The sequence below is a fragment of the Pinus tabuliformis genome, chromosome 9 (assembly GCF_031772625.1).
Source record: "Pinus tabuliformis cultivar Carrire ecotype Pingquan chromosome 9, CPIR1, whole genome shotgun sequence".
Lineage (NCBI taxonomy): Eukaryota > Viridiplantae > Streptophyta > Pinopsida > Pinales > Pinaceae > Pinus > Pinus tabuliformis.
The window spans coordinates 1,571,356,473-1,571,368,990 of NC_142307.1; the positions used below are offsets into that span (position 1 = coordinate 1,571,356,473).

The 12,518-nt window shown below is 33.9% G+C and overlaps 1 pseudogene; it reads left to right on the top strand.

The window, feature by feature from the left end:
- The first annotated feature begins 452 nt into the window (after window positions 1-452).
- LOC149154653 (pentatricopeptide repeat-containing protein At5g27460-like) lies at window positions 453-1,717 on the top strand (annotated as a pseudogene).
- The last annotated feature ends 10,801 nt before the right edge of the window (window positions 1,718-12,518 follow it).

The window sequence follows — 12,518 nt, forward strand, 5'->3', positions numbered from 1 at the left end:
TCAAATCTCACTTTATGAGTTTGTGGGTTCCTTGCAAATCCATGAACAAAGGTTGAAAGGATCCATTTCTACTTATTTTAAGCAAGCATTTAGATCTCAAGTTTCAGTTAGAAGTAAAGGTATATCATACAATAGTGGAGGTGTCACAAAATGTAGTGAAAGTGAATATTCAACATCAACCATGAAGGAGGAAAAATTAGCCTTTTAGAATCACATGGAAGAGGAAGACATAGTGGCAATTCACTTGGGAGCTTTTCTCAGAGGTATGAAAAATGCAATGTCCAATGTCATTATTGTAGAAGGTTTGAACAGTATGCATATCAATGTAGTAAAAAATGGTATGGATAAACAAAATGAAAATTTCATTAAGGAAATATTTGAAACAAAAAGTGAACATAATCAATTTTTGTTGCAATATATCATAAGAAAGTAATAAAGGGCTATGGTACGTAATGCTGGTTGTAGAAACTATCACCAGAAAGAAAAATGCTTTTGAATCACTAAAATCTCAGGTGAGAATGTGAAATAACAACAAAGTATCAATCATGAGTAAAGGAGTTATCTCCATTTGCACCAGCAAGGCGACAAGAAAAAAATCCCTGTATCAATGGTTTAAAACATACCACATTAGTATGGAGCATTAGTTGAAAACAGAACGTAGGGTTAAGTTTGAGAATGAGAATGAGAAGGACAAGATCAGTAACAATACACTTCCTTATAATGAAATGATGACACTTTACATGAACATGGAGCAATTTGAAAGGTGCCTTTGGTGATCCAAGGAATGAAGAAAAAATGCATCTCACTAGATGCATATTCTTATAGCATTTGGATGAAAAGTTATGTGGCTTTGTCACACATGGATCGAGTGGAAGGGGTGTTGATTGAACTGGAGCTTGATGATAATATAGATCCAGATTGGAATATTTAAAGCACTATAGCAAGCATTTATATAAAGGCCCAAGTCCTTGACAAAGCAAAATCTGCTTTGAAAACATTGGAGAAGAAAATGATAGAAGTGGAGGTTAAGACAAAACGAAAGTATAGAGTTTCTTATGATCACCTAATTAGTTTGTATGGTAGCCTAGGGAATAAAGATGAAGTATACAAAATTTGGCAATATTATGAATTGGCATTTCCTATGTCAACAAACAGAAGCTATATATGCTTGGTTTCTTCATTGGTAAGGATGGGGGATCTTGAGGGAGCTGAGGATTTTGTTAAAAAATGGTTATCTATGAAATCATTTGATGATATCAGAGTATCCAATGTCCTCCTTGGTGCTTATACCAGACAAGGGTATTTGCAAAAAGCAGAAGTCTTCCTTCAACATATTATGAAGAATGGAGGCAAACCAAATTCCATTACCTGGGAAAGCCTTGCCGAGGCCTATATACAGAGTGAACAAGTTCACAAGGCTATGGAGGCAATGACAAGATCTCTGTTAGTTGGACAAAATCATTGGCAACCAAAGTCTGAAAATGTGTTCGAAATTTTAAGACATTTTGAGAAGAAAGGTGATGTTAAAAGTGCAGAGGAATTTTTGAAGACTCTGAGAGGGGTGAAATTTGTGAGCACAAAAATTTACAACTCTTTGCTTCGCACATATCTTCGTGTTGATAAAGTTCCTTCCAGAATATCAGAACTTATGATGGAAGATAATGTCAGTCCTGATGAAGAAATGGACACCCTTCTCAAACAAACGGATGAATCTTAAGAAGAGTTGGGCTTTTCAAATACTTGCAAGCGTGTGGACCATTACTTGGAGAAACTGACAGGCATCACAGACAAGGCAATTATTCTTCAGAAGTTCTGGGTTCTGCTGAAATATTTATGCGTGAAAGAGAGGTTGCAAGCAAAACAAATGGTTTGCAGAGGCTTTGGTGTCTAAGCCTCGTATTTTTCCTAGAAGTATGTGTAAAAGAAGGCCACTTTAACATCAGCTTAAATGTACCATAATCACGGTGAAACAAAAAAAAACATTGAAGTTGTTGTGTAACGCAGCTGTGAAATTTTAATCCAGTAGGGTGAACTCTATCTGCTTGTCTCCACTATACTGTGGCAGATATCAACCCCACGTCTTTTCTCAATGCTCTTATGGATGTAACACTGCTTCGAAAAAATTGAAGTCCAAAAGGGGAAAGCCTTTTAGGCTGTCAATCCAACTAATCATGTTCTTATCAACAAGTGCTGGAATGCGTTCTGCTCCACATTGGAGCATATCGACCTCAATCAAAAGTATTTGCAATATAGCATAAGAAAGTAATAAAGGTGTATGGTAATTAATGTTGGTTGTAGCAACTATCACCGAGAAGGAAAATGTTTTTGAATCACTAAAAGCTGAGGTGAGAATGTCAAATAACAACAAAGTATCAAGCATGAGTAAAGGAGTTATCTCCATTTGCACCAGCAAGGCGACAAGAAACAAATCCTTGTATCCATGGTTTAAAGCATACCTCATTAGTATGGAGAATTAGTTGAAAACATAGCATAGGGTTTAAATTTGAGAATGGGAATAATCAAATCTATTCCATTAACTCATCCTACCGAAATATATCGAAACAGAGTTTAAAAAGTTAGATTTATGGCTTTTATGAAAGATATCAGAATAGAGGCAATGTAATTACATTTATTAGGATTTTCTCAAAGTTATCAAAATAGAGTCAAAACATTTTTGATATCAGGCTTTTCTGGGCAGTTTTTTGTAATTGTATTCATCAAGTGCCAATAATAATGTAAAACAATATCCGTGTCATTGTGTCAAGATAGGTTCTGTCACAACCCTACACCTGCGGTAGTCTTCCAACCGCTTGTAGCAAGGTGCGCACCACCGAACGCTTTCTTTTCACCAATACTAACATTCGTGGACTACGCCTACTTTCACATTAACATACTTAGCTTGTGTCTCGCAACTAAGTAAAAGCAATTATCCTTTATACTTAATGAAGCCCATACTCATTCATTATCATCATGCAACTATACCGAGAACAATAACAATTGCAACAAGTATAAAGGGGAGGGGCAACTCCTCGTAATGTGAGTCTGCCCAACAATTTTATTAAGAATATCATATTACAATACACCAGTGTGTCTTGGCCGAACCAAGTCTCACACTTAACCAAATTTTACAATAGATAGGCAACCTGCCTTTTACAACATCTTGTGCATCTCTTGCACAAAGGACGGTGCTCACCCGAGCCACCAAAATCCTTGCCAAGTCTTACACCAAGAACCGTACACTAGAATTCACCCAATACATGGCACACCTTGCCAACCATCAACTAAGATACAAGTCTGCGCAATCTCCAAGACTAATGCGCATGAGATATGCGCATTTCCTTCACCAAAACTGCGCACTCCTCTTGTCCTCCTTGCGAAGATGTTATGAGCGAATGTTCGTTGTTGAAATGAGCCTCCATGCTCACTTATATATATGCATCATACGTGGGTTTTACATGGGGTGTGCAGCCCCATGGCCGACCCCACAACCACTTGTAATATGCCCATATATCTCCATTAACAAGTCGTCTTTGTCCTCACGCAGCCTCCTTCCAAGTCGCATATAAGTTGTCCAAACGTTTCACGCACTTCTCCTAAGTGTCGCAAACTGTTCTCCTTTCGTCGCATTTTTTGTCACATTTTTTCCGCAGCTCGTCGCAACTTCATCGCACTTCCACCGTTCAGCGCGCCCGTCCACACGCCCGCCCGCGCTCGCGTGCACGACCTCGCCCAGCGCCCGTCGCACCGCAGCTCGGAGGCCTTACAGGTTCTAATCGTGCATGAATAGAAAACACAAGTCAAAAACTACCTAGAAAAGCTTGATATCGAAAGAGAGAAACAAAACGATCGGCATTTAAAGCAATCTGAGGCAGCATTTTGCATATGAGATCAATGTGACAAAAACATATGTGATGCCAAGGAGAGCAATCGACTTACAACTGCAACTCCACCACCCACAACAATGCAAACAAAAGTCAAAAACTACCCAGAAAAGCTTGATATCGAAAGAGAGCAACAGAAAGATCGACATTGAAAGCGATCTGAGGAGGCATTTGGCATATGAGATCAATGTGACAAAAACATATGTGATGCCAAGGAAAGAAATTGACTTATAGTAAAAAAATATAACTTATTATAATCATAATTATACTTCTAAAAAAATTTTAATGTTTATATAAGTTTTTTTCAATTTAAAATGCTATAGGCTTCCAATGTACCTTTTGGGGCAATTGATAGTTTAAAAATATTTCAAAATATCTAATTCTTATGTTTGAATATGTCCGAGGTGACGTGTCTACAATGCAAATGCTTTGTATTAGGTTTGCATTTCAACCAATGCATGATTGATGACGTTGGAATCACCCAATTTGTGATGACTCTGAGTGAAATATGTTAATAAGTTAATTACTCACGCATGAAGAGTTGGCTAAATTTAGAGAGTCAAGTTAAGTCGATTTAAGTCATAGTCGAATTTAGTGTGTGGTTGCATGTAAAGTTATTTTAGGCAAGTCATTTGTCAGTAAAATTAAATACTCTTTACTCGGTTCATTGTAATCATAAGGTTTTTTTGTGATCAATAAAAGATCCGCAACTCGAGTTATTGTGTGTGATTTATTTGTGTTATTTTGTGTCTTTCCTCCTCTTCTTTTCCAACAAATTTGTATCAGAACTAAGAAAAGATCACAAGATCCGTGGTGCCTACAAAGCCAGTAAAAAAGGGTCCAGAGAAAAAAGCCAACAATTTTTTAAATAAAAATTGTGTTGCCAAATTGTCACAAATTGCATCGCTAAGTTGTGTCAAGGGTCTGCTCATCCCCTAAGCAAGCAAAAGGTTGAAAAATAGCGAACTCCATAAACAAATACGAAATCAAAGAATTTTTTAAGTTTAAAACTATCACGTGGATGGTTAAAGTGATGCGTATTTTTTTAATACCAAGTCAAAGATTTATTTTAAGTTCAAAACTATCACAAGGATTATATAGATTTTTTTATAATTTCTTTTTTAATATATAAAAAATAATCAAGGTTCTTATTAAAAGGGCTTTATAATTTTGTTTTTTTAAGTTTTTTAAAAACAAATGCTCCAATAAGTTTTTCATATTCTATTTTGGGATAGTATATGGTATGAGAGATTTATAATAAAGGGATTATTTATAAAGGCTTTGCAAAGTTTATAAAAGGAGAAATTTAGGGTTTCATAAGATAATGTTTTTTTAATAAAGATGGTTTCGTTTAGTTTCTTGCCATAATTTTCTCTGTTTATAGAGAAGGATTATAAATGTGTGGGCCATTAATATGGAGACCATGTTGAAGGCTCATGATGTTTGGGATCATGTCTAGTTTGGGTTTTCTAAACCTAAAGATGAGGCATAAGAACAAGCTCTTAGTAATGCAAAGAGGGATCTACGGAAGAAAGAAAAAAAAAGAATGCATAAGCTTTGCAGCTTATCCAACGGAGAGTGGACCGAGCAGTGTTCCAGAAGATTATGATCACATCTTCAACAATGTCAACATGGGAGACTATGGAAACAAGCTATAAAGGTATGGTCAAAGTCAATATTGTTAAGTTGCAGGATACTAGAAGGGATTTTGAAAGTCTACGGATGAAGGAGAAGAAGTGATGAAATTAAATATCAAACAGTAGTTGAGAAGGTCCTCAAATCTTTTTCTACCAAATTTGATGTTGTGGTAGAAACCATAGAAGAAGCCAAGGATTTGGCATCATTAAAAGTTGATGAGTTCATGGGATCACTTCTATCACATGAGGCAATGATAGACAGAAATAAGGATTCCACTTTAGGAACCACTTTCAAAAGCCAGGTTTTTATTTCAAAAGACAGAGGTCGAGGAAAAAGTAGACCGAGAGGTAGAGGACAAGGCAAAAGAAATGGTGGTCGGAGAGATGATCAAGAAGAGCATGAAGATGAATGCAGAAGAAACAACAAAACCTTCAATAATAATCAAAGAGTTGACAAATCAAAGGTGAGATGTTATTATTGCAATAAATTTGGTCCCTATTTCTGTGATTGCAAGAAAATGTTAGATGATCAAGGGAACCAGAGAGCTAATGTCACTACAAAGAGTACTAACTCCATGTTCCTAGCTTTCCATACCATGCATGAACCTTCTGATACTGTGTGGCTATTAGATAGTGGTTGTCGTAACCACATGACAGGAACCAAGAATTTGGTTGCAAATTTGGATCAATCCGTGAAGTCAACGGTAAAGTTGGGGACTGAAAAGAGTGTGGATGTAGATGGAAAAGGAGTGGTCAACATTTTGACGAAGCAGGGGGAGCAAAAGTCAATCTCATAGGTATATTATGTCCCCGGTCTCAAACATAATTTGATAAGTGTTGGCCAATTGACATATAATGGATACAAAGTTATCTTTCAAGGACAAGAATGTGTTATATATGACAAGCCCCCAAGCAAGCAACTGATAGAAAAGGTGCAAATGATGAGGAACAAACTCTTTCTTCTAAGATGAGCTATTAAGATGGAGACCATGTTTGAATTAATAACCATTTTAATTTATTATTAATATTTTTTATTGATTTCTTATTGATATTAAGTAAAATTATATAATTTTTTTACTATAATTTAATTTATTTGTTAAATTTGATTTCATTTTTATGCTCTTATACCAAATTTTGTAATAAACAATAAATACATAGGTAATATAAATAAGTAGTTTTTATTAATTACCTAACATTATTTATTAATTTTGAACTTGTTAATTAATAGTATTTTTTATAAAAATAATTTAAAATAATTAAGGTACATTTTAATTAATTAATGGTTAATTAGATTTCAGAAAAATTATAAATTGATATATGAAATTGAAAAGAATTGCATAAATTTTGGTGCATAGTAACTAGTAACAAGTCTGTAAATTTACATTTTTACTCCTACTTATTAAGTCTGCATATTTACATTTTTACTCCTAATTATCAAAGTGTTGAATAAAACATAAATAATGGTGGGTAGTAACAACTCCTGTAAGTTTATTTTTTGCCGAAGCCATAGATGAAGATTTGTTGATTTTTTTAAATATTTTTAATTGACAATCTAGATTGAGGGAATATGCTCAACATATGCTTAGTCTTAATGCTCTTATTTCAACTTAAAGGTGGATGAAGTTCTGTTGATTTTTATTAATATTTTTAATTGAGGGCCTAGATTCTCAAGGGACTATGCTTAGTCTTAATGCTATTAACAATTATAGTGTATTAAAGAGTTTGTTGGGTTGCATTGACTTTTAAAATATTAGATTCGTGCCACGTGGCTCCCCATCCACCATTTTCCCAAGGATTTTAGATTATTCCAATTCTAATAAGTTCCTCATTATTATTTATAACATTCATTCATAGATAAGCAATTTTTATTTAGCAAAATGGTTCATTACTTTTATCTAGCATAACCACATTTATATTAATATAAATGTGGTTGATAAACACTGATAGGCATATGATATCATAATTTATATAAATATAAATATTAACCTTATTAATAATATTAATATTATATTAACAATAATAATAAAAATTAAAATAACTTTAAAATTAATAATAGCACATATAAGGATATATTATAAAAAATAATTGAACACAATTTATTAAAACAAAGGAGTTTTATATTAATAAAACATATTAATAAAAATTAATAACCTAAATATATAACATTATTTCTGATATAACATTATTTTTGATAGAAAAATACAAAATCATAACATCAACGAATGTAACATGTTGCTAAAATAATGTTGGAAATTAAAAATATAAAATAAAGTCACTAATTAAGTATAAGCATAGGCAAAATTAAATACATTGAAGAGAACATAAATTTCGACATGAACAATAATTATTGTCAATCACTAACAAGCATTAACGATAGTTAAGAAATGACGATTCTGATAATGTCACTGACAATGCAACAAAAAAAAGAGATGAAATTTTAAACATTACAGGATGAATGACAACAATCCAAAGTTTAGTAACATTGAAATAAATAATAATAACAATAACACCACATTTGACAACAAAATTCAACTCTCAACACTCGACCAGAACAAAATTATTTAATGTCAGCCTCTTCCAAAACACAGGTAGAGTAGTGGAAAAAGCAACACCAAGTCAAATCAACAGGATAATGATCACGATACTTGACGCTTTCAAGCCAGCCCCTTCTTGTCTTCCTCCCTAATTCTCTTTGGTGCAAATGATATAAACTTTGAACGTCTGATTTCATTTCACTCAAAACACGGATATGCTCATCAAAAAAATGAGGATGGAAGCCATGTCTTCTTCAAACCTTACACGAATAAAGGTAACAAAACTAATGGTTCTTGTAAATGAATTAATCCCTCTGATGTAATAATTACCATCAATGTTCTCCATATTTGTCAATCATTAACAAAAAATACAATTAAAATCAATACATTCAAAGAGAAAAAATTAATAGAAACATAACTATTTATTTGTGATTTTGCTTCTTTCATATTCAAACATAAATATATAAAAGGATTCAAAAGAAGGAAAAAATAAAACGTAAACAACTACAATTCAAAAAATCAAACCACAATTGCTTTGAAATAGTCTATTTACTAAAAAAATAATTTATGAACACTAAACTGCATTGAAGATAAATAACTCAAAAATGATATTGACTTTAGTCGCTCCTCCTCTTTCTTTCTAAGTGTAACATATGCACTATCTTTCATTTTTTCATAATGTTGAAAAGAAAAAGGCGATGAAATCCGCAAACCATCTATTGATTTCACTCTCGATATAGATGTAAATGTTAGACCCTATCTTTCTCTATCTCCAATATCTACAGTGGATCATTGAAAATTCATCCTTTGTGATTTGTGTATTGTCAATGCCCATGCCATTTTCAAAGGAATTTACCTCATATCCCCCCTAAGAATAGGCGAAATAGGTACAAGAATTGGAAAATCCTTATCAAATGGAACACCACAATACGTTTCAAACATAACTGTAACAAATTGTAGTAGTTGCGGTGACTTTGAACTAGGAGCAAAGAAAATATTTTCAATATATCCAAGTGAACCATTAACAATACCAACTTCAACCCATAAAAACATCACACGCTCTCCACGACATAGGAGTACTTCGTGCTCCAACATATGATCATCACTATCACTTATTCTTGTTCTTCTACTACTTTGTGCAACACATCTCACAATAGGAGAATTTAATGCTTTAAGCATTTTTTGATTTTGCAAATTGATGAGATTATTTGTCACAAATAGGTGAACAGAATAATCAAACAAAATCCTTTGTTGTCGATCCAAGCAAGTATCAAGATGGGTCATAAGAAAATCCCAATCAACAATAAAAGGCTCTGCATTTTTAATATTGGTATCATCTCCTTGCAACCTATAAATTTTATCCAGATCCACTGCAATGTTGAAGCTTTCCCACAAAACTTTCCCAGCTATTCTACCTGCATACAACGGTTTATCCTTAACAGAAGGCAATTGCGCAAGGTCACCCAAAATATTGATGGACCTACCACCAAAAGGACAGTCCTTATTTTCAGGAAATGCTTCTTGCAAACGAGAATCTATTTGTATGAATAGCCTTAGACCTATAAATATCATCCCATCAACCAATATATATTGAACATGTCTCATTTCCTCTTGGAACACTGCCAAATCCTACCCACATAGTGGCTTCATATCTTTTTATAGGAATTTTTAAAGCAGAATGTATTATTTTCCCACATATGTTACAAGCAACAATACCAGTTGGAGCAAGCAATAACAATGGATTTTTCCATTCGTTGTTGCACTAGAAAGGGCATGATAAATACATCCAATGAGAGAAGGCTTCCCTGTTCCGGTAGTACCTAGAATAATCATTTTCAAAGCACCACCATTTCCACCATTAGAAAAGTGTCGGAAAATAATTTCAAAAGAAACTAGTTGTTTTTTTTATAGAGACGAAGGCGACAAATATGTGTCCGTAATGAACCTAGAATTCAAAACACCTACAAACTACACATGTTTTACAAAATTGACCCATTCTTCTAAGAAATCATTTAACACCAGCATTTCCTGCCAATTATAATCAACATCAAAGTCCCTTCACCAAGATTATCATGGTCTGAAATGTTTACATAGCTTGGAGGAACTAACCACGAAAAAACATGTCACTTCAAAATATCAATCAACATTTTCTTCATGAATAAGTGGCTCCACATCCTCTTCCTCACCTTCATTTGGAAAAGGGGCTCAATCAACATGCCACACATGGTATCTCCAATTTCTCCAACTCTCAACAATACTTTCAGTGGAAAACCCAATATCTGAACCAACATCACGAAACGGTTTGTATAAAAGAAACTCACTCCAACAAAACCTTTCAAACTCTCTAGAAACCTTATCATAAACAACATAAAAACATGGCCAAACACGAATGATAGCATTCTTATAACGTGGTCTCCATTTGTCCTGCCTACGCTTCTACTTAAAACTCCATGATCTTATTGTTTCTATCAAGCATAAATGTTCCAAAAAAATAGGTTGGCTTTGATAAACTTGAATGAAATTATTTCCACCTTAAACTTCATTAGAATGCAGCGAAACCCTTTAATACACTTTATTTCCAACATTTAAGGAAAAGAATTTTCGACTACAAACAATAGGAGGCAACTTTAGCAAAAAATGGCACGTCTCTTGAGCTCCAACGTCATGCTCAACAAGTGTCTCAACAATGAACCTTCTATACGCGGATAATACAGGAGCCTCAAACCCACTCCCACCAACAACTCTCGTCAACATTTCATGATAACATTCAGATCTCCTCTCTGTCTTTGAAGCATATTTTACAATATACTTTAACACCTGATGTTGAGAAAGAACTGGCTGACAATCAACATTTTCTCACCACATTGTTAAAACATCAACATTATGAACATTTAAATGGTCACCATTTCGTGTTGGCTCATACTTCTTTCTCCCTTTCTCATCTATCGACAATTTTGACTCCGAACGAACCTCCTATGGAGCATGATAGCAATATTAAAAGATAGACTTGTTTTTACATAAACAAGAATCAATAATGCAATTTGTATGCCTTTGCACATGGTTAACAAAATGCTCATAATCTTCTTCGGCGTTAGAAGAAAAAATTTGTTCAGTGTTCAAAACACATGGATCATTATTTAATGTTCGAGGGATCATGACATTTCGATGATGTATGTCATGTAGATTCCATGTTGTAACATATTTGTCAATGTACCTCTTTGCTACACCAACAATAATCTCATTGCACCAATCCAATTTTTCCATATCCGGTGCTTCAGGAAACCACAAAAAACCGTGGATATGGGTAGAACCTCTATGTTGCCACTCGTACCTGAAAATATTGAAAACATGCAGTTAAAATATAATAAGCAATCATAAAAACATACATTTTCCTTCAAATCATTATAAAATTTTCGGAAAGGAAGAACAACAAACCTATACCAAAAGTCTCTAGCACCAAGATATCTTTGCAAGACTATGTCACGGAAGATATTGAATCTTTGGTGCATGTACATAGAAACTATATGTGGTACCAAATAACATTTTGAATCTTTCTGGCATGCTCACTTTGTCGATGAGAATCTCTGCTTGAAGGCATAACACTATGCAAATCAAGCCACTTTGTGTCAGCCACACTCAATGTAAAAAACAAAGTAGGACAACCCAACTAGTTGATCATATCAGTTAATTCAAACTGGCACTTTGTCCAATAAGCTCTTCTACCCCTAGTACAACATCCAAAATGCATTAATTTCTCAGCCAACTTATTATTTGGAAAATCAGAAAGCTGTTGACGTGACTCCTGAACAATCGTAGGAAAATTTTCATGAATATTTTTCTTTAAAAAAAATGAAGTTATTACTTGACTACGATGCCTCATAATCATATTCAACGGGAAATATAAAAAGCAAGGATGGCTTCCAAACCTCTGATCATAAATCTCAATAGATGCAAACCATATTAATGCATTTGAACATTGCAAATTCGAGGATGCAACCAATCAACATCACTTGTAGGGAATAAAATGGGGAATGCAATATCTAGAAGTTTGTTAGTATTATATTCATCAATGGGAGATGTACCAATATTTGGACAATCTATTGGTTCAACAGAGGTGTTATTTCCATTTTTAATAAATCTTCTGATTCGATCAACATCCTGGGATTCATTTGGTAAGTGAGAAATAAAGGATGACGAGTGATAGTGGAAACAATTAACCTCATCTGTTTTAATGTTTGCATCCATCCTAGGTATATCATCAACGTGACTATCAACATATTGTAACTTGCTATAAACACCAGTAGGTCTATTTGGGAGAGAAGAAACTAAATCCATGTCAATTTCGACATCCCTATAGTACTTGTCAATTTCAATTTTATACCGCAACACATCCATCACAAGTTGTCTCTTCACATAGCATTCATAGTATTCAGATTGTACACCTCACCTTCTTACAATAAAAAAAT